This window comes from Manis pentadactyla, chromosome 3 (genome assembly GCF_030020395.1).
Source record: "Manis pentadactyla isolate mManPen7 chromosome 3, mManPen7.hap1, whole genome shotgun sequence".
NCBI classification, from domain to species: Eukaryota; Metazoa; Chordata; class Mammalia; order Pholidota; family Manidae; genus Manis; species Manis pentadactyla.
The window spans coordinates 3286665-3293396 of NC_080021.1; the positions used below are offsets into that span (position 1 = coordinate 3286665).

General features: G+C 55.2%; 1 protein-coding gene across 3 annotated transcripts in view; it reads right to left on the reverse strand.

Moving 5' to 3' along the window:
• The window catches only part of SLC45A4 (solute carrier family 45 member 4), a 78960-nt gene extending 72721 nt beyond the window's left edge, over nt 1-6239 (reverse strand). Inside the window, exon 1 of one of the 3 annotated variants that reach the window (XM_036922791.2) lies at nt 5993-6237. The gene's annotated coding sequence lies outside the window, so the exon portion shown is untranslated. Of the gene's footprint in view, nt 1-5992 lie in introns of all 3 variants that reach the window. The other 2 variants (XM_036922813.2, XM_057497665.1) reach the window with 2 other exon arrangements.
• Between the last annotated feature and the right edge of the window lie 493 nt (nt 6240-6732).

The window sequence follows — 6732 nt, forward strand, 5'->3', positions numbered from 1 at the left end:
GTGTCACCCAAACGGAGTTGGGAGAGCAGCTAGCTCTCTGTCCTCATAAGCTGGATTAAGCCAGAGACTCCTAATTACTTGGACTCTCCCCATCTGTCATAAAATTATTGCATAATACAAAGTTCTACAGCTCTCCATTTAAAGCATTTTGTTTCTGGGTGTGAAAGGTATTTTGTTGCTGTTTTTTATTTACTGAACTTATTTTCATATCAAGTTTCTATTGGCTTTCAGGCTAAAAATAGGAAACGTTTATGCTCTGTGTGCATCTCCCAGCTCGCCTAAGAGAAGATGAGGCCCGGACTTCCCAACAGGTGGGAGGAAGTCCCTGGGAACAGACACCAACTTCACCCCAGCGTCTCAGGGCTTAGCAAACCCCAAGCAGGCAGGCTCCTGTACCCCGAGCCTCTCATCCACCCGGGGCCCTCACCCTAGAGAGGAGTGGACAGCTGCCCACCTTCTCCCAGAAGGCACTCATGAGAAGGGAGGCCAGCAGGGCAGGTTTGCTGGATTCCTGCAGGGCAAAAACCCCTCCAGAATCCTAGCCAAGTTGTCTTTACTGCTTCGAACACATCTTTCTGGAAAATTAACATTTAACTCAGGGCACAATTCCACAGGCTTAAATGTTAACCCAACCAAAAGGAAGTACACTACCACTAACCAAAACGTGTGCTGAGATGCATCCTGTTGGGCCCTTGTACACAGCACATCTAAAAAACACCATTAAAGGACACACAGATGAGCAGTGATGTCATAATTTAATGTAATGATGTGGCAAGGGCTTCGCCCCCATCCACCAAGCACACACACACCACACAGTGGATGCACCTTAAAATGTGTGCAAATGCACAGGTGTCTGCAGGTTCACAGGTGTGTGACTCAGACTGAATTTAATTTACAGATCCTCAATGTCCTTCCACACTCATTCCTAAACTGAACTGCCTGAGAGACAGCCAGGGGTGGAAGTCTCAGCCCCCAGTGGGCACTATCCCTTCCTCCCTCACAGGGAGGAGGCACTCCTCTCATGGAAGGGTCCAGCTTGCCCTACCTGGCATGGAGGGCAGTTCAACAGCTCCTCTATTTGAGGCCCCTTAGATGGACCCCACACCCAGCTCTTTATGACATGGCCTTCCAGTGCATTTTTGTGTTGTGCACTGAGCAATTATTTATCAAGGTCAATGATACATTTATACTCTGTGACCAATTTTGTACCAATATTACAGGGACAAAAACTTCTTCTGAACTGATCAACATAGCCTTATGGTCACAGAAATGTCTTACATTTGTATGTATATAAATTCTTCTATGTATATTTATGTCACAGAGATGTGTGAAGAATGACCATTAAAAATCTTTCAAGTATAAAAGCAGATGACATTAGAATAATATTCCATGAGGGAAAACAGAGCAGACACAGCAGTTCAGGAAGAAGGAAAAGACATACATGCTACATTGTTCAGACCAGTCAGCTCCTGTTTTTCAAAGGATGATGGGTGGGTATCGAATCATTGGAGTATTTAACATCGGATACCCTTTAAGGGGAACTGAAGTTATTTTAAGGGCCTATACTTACAATATACTATAAATTACATCTTTTACAGCTATTTAAAATTAGCAAGAAAAGTTTAGATCTCAACTTTATAACATGCCCACAGGTTTCAAAGTTTTCTTAGAGAGCATGAGCAAAAATGTCCCAAGACCTCTGCTTTAAGGCAATAGAACCCTGAAACATTACTAATTTAGCCAGTTATGATTATGAAAGCCCTGCCTTCTACCCCGTTACGTCCAGAGTACTCATTAAACAAGTTCACCTCCAGTATAGATGTCGAAACCCCTCCCCTCAAAATAGCGGATGGAAAAATAGGCCCTTGCCAAGCCATTCCAAACCAAAAATCATACTCTTTTGGATTTTCCTTTTCCTAACATGCTGACTTAAATGTTGGCAATGAGGAGCCCACACGTTGTTTTTTGGCCTTTCCATGTCCAAATGATTGCTCGAAATTGTGCCATAAGATGTCTGCAAGTACAGCGACCAATACACGTGGGCCAGGTAATCATGCTCTCCGATTCTTCTTTATTGTCTGCTATGTATTCTGCGCTCCAGATTTTCCTTTCTTTGAAATGGGAGCCAGTTCAACTGGCTCCAGGATTCAAAGACTGAACCCCAGAAGAGCCAACTCCAAGATTTCTAAAGAGGCTGAACCCCAGAGTCCCAGGTTGGAAGGCACTTTTTGGATGTGGCAAAAGAAAGCAGCTCTCGGGCACTGGTTCAGGAATGCAGTTTTCTTCTGACTGCCAGCAAAATCCTTCAACAGGTTTGGGAGGATGAAAACACCAACGACCTAGGTCTGAACAATGCTTCCCTTAACCTGGGCTTCACGCCAAAGCAGAGGTGGGAGGGTACAGTAGCCAAGCTCAGTAACTCAAAAAAACTGCAAACCCGCCAGCTGCGAGGGCATCTCACCTCCGATGGCCAGCACCTCCTTCCTGCCCTTGGGGAAAACGCCCAGCACAATGTCCCCCCACAGACCCTACCATTGACCCTATGTGACCTGCTTTATCTCCGGTTCCCAGTGAGCCCAACAGAACTCAGAGGCTTTGTCTGCAGCTTTAGGGTTCGGTTTCATTTCTCATAATCTCTCCTACAAAAACTAGCAATGTGCTTAGCTCAGGACAGCTCAGAACAAGTGCACTCAACACATGACCCGGAATGACTGCTCAAGCCTCTGGGCACCGACATGCCATCGGCGAGGCCGAGGTGGGGGCCCTGGTACCTGGGCTGCGGCAGGGCCACCGCGGGAACACAGGTTTAAAAGGAGGAGAACTAAGTGGACTACGCTGTTGTCCTCCAAGTCTGTGGATGTTCTAATCTTCCTAAAATGCCTCCTCTAAAACTCACTTGCCAAGGAAGCAGGCTCATAAACACTAGTGGGTCCCCACTAAACGTTTTCAGTGTTACCGCTACCCAAATGGCAACGGGCTGAAGTGAGTACTGCGGAGCTGGTAAAGCCTGACTTTGGCAAGCTTCCTTCTGGTTTGAGGAAGGGAAGCTTCTTCCTCTGCACACAGCAAGAAGGGCCAGTCTCCCAGTTTGCTGAAACCGCCTTATTTCACAAAGGCTTAGCATTTGATACCTTAAAAAAAAAAGGAAGCCCACTTGAGGCACATTTTGGAAGCTCCATGTTTAAAAAGGTCCTTGTTCATTGATTTTGGTGGGGTAATTAAGCTAATCTAAACAAGGGGACCTTGTCTGGGCAGGGGTGGGGGAGGCGCAGGGGCGGGCAGTCTCTGCACGGAGCCCTGCCGACGGTCCCTCCCACCCCTTCCTCTCCGTGCGGCTCTTCAACTGGGAGGCTTTCTCCCCCGGTCCGATTTCCACTCAGCAAAGCGAAAATGCTCTCATGTTTCCTGGCTCGGAGTCAGGCAACCATCCTAATGGGGTCTCGCTGAGAGCACCTTCATCAACGGAATTACGTTGTGATCCGAGAATCTGGGAACTAGAGACGCAGAGAAAGCGAGCGTGGAGCGGCGTCCTCACCGCCTTCTGCAGGAACGCGGCTTGCAGTGCGTTCCGGCTACACAAATTACAGACCCAGCTCTGACGGGGTGTTCCCCGCGAGGGCACTGGCAATTTGGGGTTGTCTGCCACCTACTGCGCTCACCAGCTGCCCTCATTCCGAGCCAGGCCAGGCGGCTGTTAGTCACCACCCACCCTTGCTGGCCACACAGGCGTGGGCTTCGGGGCCTCAGGACACGCGGGAGGGAGGGCACCGAGTGTAGGCGGGTGACGGGGACCAGGGGGCACCACACTCAGAAAATGACGGCACAGCCCGGACGCCAGTGCGGCGCTCCGCTCTCCCCCCAGCAGTCCCCCTGAGAACACAGAAAAACCAAAGCACATCAAGCGACTCAGACACCGGCTAAGACACCTCTGGTTCCTCTTCTCTACTGGGGGCGGGGCAGCCACTGCGGCCACAGCCCCTCCTCCCCTGCAGACCTGCAGGGCGGGACCTCTTGCCTCCCAGAGGGCAGGGTCCCGTTTCCAGGCTCCTCCCACCCCTTCCGACAGCCCCTTCTCTCCAATAAGCAAAGTCGGAGAGCACAGAGAGCTCCAGGACGTTACAGCTGCGAGCCACCTTGGAGGTCACCCGGTCCACGGGGCTCCGCTGGCAGGATGCGACGCGGGCCCAGGCTGCAGTAGCCGCACACCTCTGCCAGGATGCAGGCAACTCTCCCGGGCCCCAAGAAGCCTCCCAGAGGGAGGCCCAGTCCACACAAACCCACCACTAAATACCTAATGTGCATCTCAAGTGAGCCACTTCTTTCCTTTACAACTGCCGCCCGTGAAAACAATTAGCCCGAATGGCACTGAAGTTCCCGATTTTCAATACAGGTAATTTTCTTACCCCACCCGCTCACCAGAAAGCACCTGAGTTCCTTTTCCCGCCTGGGTTTCTCCACCTGGGGCCTGCAGAGCTCAGGGCCACAATCACTGCCTCATCCCATCTTTAAAGGGACTTCGCAAAACCTCTCCCAAACAGCAAACTCTTACTCTTTCTTTAAATATGTAATTTAGATCCGGCAGAAAGTAAGGAAATCACATTTCTTAAGGAAGGCTAAGGGTTACTGTCTCTGATGCCCTATTATTTGTCACACTTCTTAATCAGTGACCCACCCTCCAGCGTTTTATTTTCTTCCTTTTTCTCCTACAAGCAAAAAATAGAGATGAAAGGTTCCTCAACACCCTACCTGTCCGCTGACAACAGGAAGATGGGGGTGACACAGAGTGCTGGGCGCAAGCACGGTGCTGGGCAGGCTGGGTCTTCACCAAGAAGCAGGGTTCGATTCTGACAATCATTTGACCCCACAATTGCTTCACTCACTCATCTTCTAAACCTTCCCCCCTTCCCAGACCTTAGGCTAGGAGACACCCCAATAACCAGGAGCCCCAACACCCCTCTTGGAATCTGCTGAGAGATTTGACAGGGCTGGGTGGCTCAGCCCAACCCATCAGTGCCCCAAGTGGAAAAACAAAAATATCTCACACTCCCTGGGAGATCAAATGCCCCTTCCCACTACTCCCAGCCACTCCCGACCTTCTGGAATCACAAGTTGCTAATCAGAAGGCTGTGTTTTTTCCACCCCCACCCCCCATTTTGACATATCTCCCCTAGAAAAGCCCTCAGCTGGAATGTGCTCACCCAGAACCCAAACCGAAACACCACACCTTGGGGAAGAATGGGTTAAGCTCAGGAGCACCCGGAGGAGCCGTCAGGGACTGGGACTGCAGGGCCGGGAAGCAGAGCCTTGTGCAAGGCAGGGGCTGTGGGCCTGGACGCACACATGTACTGGCCCCTCTCCTCTAGGGACAAGCTTGGCCATAGGAAATTAGGGTATCTGCAAAGGGACAGACCAGAGGACAGTGCAGATAAGGCAAAAACGCAGGCCCAGCCCAGGGGGTAGCTCGGCGTCCAGAGGTGTGGAGCCCTGGCTGGGGGAGTCTGAGCTGGCGGGAAGAGGCCCAAGCAGAGGGGATAGAGGCTGAACTCTCAGAAGCTGGAGGCCGAGGGAGCAAGGACAGGGTCGGGAGCAGTGGGGCGAGGCGCCAGTCTTCCCTCTGGGTAGAGAGGTCCGAGGACGCGGGGGTGGGGGATGCCGAGGGGTGCGACGGGGGTACCTGGCGCTGGGAAAGTGCACACCGCGGGGAGGGGGCCCAGGACGCTACAGGAGGCTGCCCAGATCGGGACAAGGAGGCGCAGGTGCAGTCGGGGAGAGAGGGGAACGTCCCAGGATGGCGGGTGTCCCGGGGGCAAGCGGCGCCAGGCGGGGTTGTGGGATCCCCTGACCCGGGAGGAGATGCCCCGGCGGACGGGGGCGAGCTGGGGCTCGAGGCCGCGGCCGCGCAGCGGTGAGGGAGGCGGCAGGTGCCTGCGCCCAGGTGCGGGGCGCTCCAGGCGGGCCCGGGTGGCGGGCGGGCGGGCGGCCGGCCGCTCACCTGTCTCCTCGGCCGGGGCCGCGGGGGCGGCGGCGCGGCCGGGCCGGGCGGGGCGGTGGGGGCGCGGAGCCCCGGGCGCTCAGGGAGGCGACAGCGACGGGTGCCCGGCTGCGGCTGCTCTTCGGCCGGCCGGCCGGGCAGTCAGGCAGCGGCGACGCGAGAGCAGAGGGAGCGTTGCGAGGCTTCGGCCGGCGCGCTGGGACAACGCCGCTTTATCGGGTCGGAAACAGCCGCCGCGCGCCGCTTCCGCTGACGCAGCGCCGGCCTGCGCTCATGATTATGCAGCAGCCGCCGCGGGGGTCAGGGGCGGGGCCTGATCCACGAGCGCCCATTGGCCGAGTCTCACCCCGCCCACCGCTACGCCCCCGCCCCACCGGCCGATGCCCCGCCCCTCCATTCCCCGAGTCCCGCCTCCCTCCTAGGGGGAGGGGCGCCCGAGCGCCCCCTGCACTGGCTCCTGGGCTCGGCCTCCTCCCCGCCCCAATCACCCTCTCCCTCCCTCTCGCCAAACGCGCTGCTCGCACAGGCGCCTGGCTAGCCGCGTCGCCCCCCCACCAGCCTAGCCCCTCGATGGGCCCCGTCTTCCCACCACCCCTCCCCAGCCCGTACCCGCAGTGCGGGCTCCGCCCCAGGTGCCGCAGCAAGCACTCTGCTGGTCTCCACCTCCCCGTCTCCTTCCTCAAATCCCCTACCTCCCGCTCCCCACCCCCCTCCCATCTCCTGCGCCCTGCGGCGTCCTC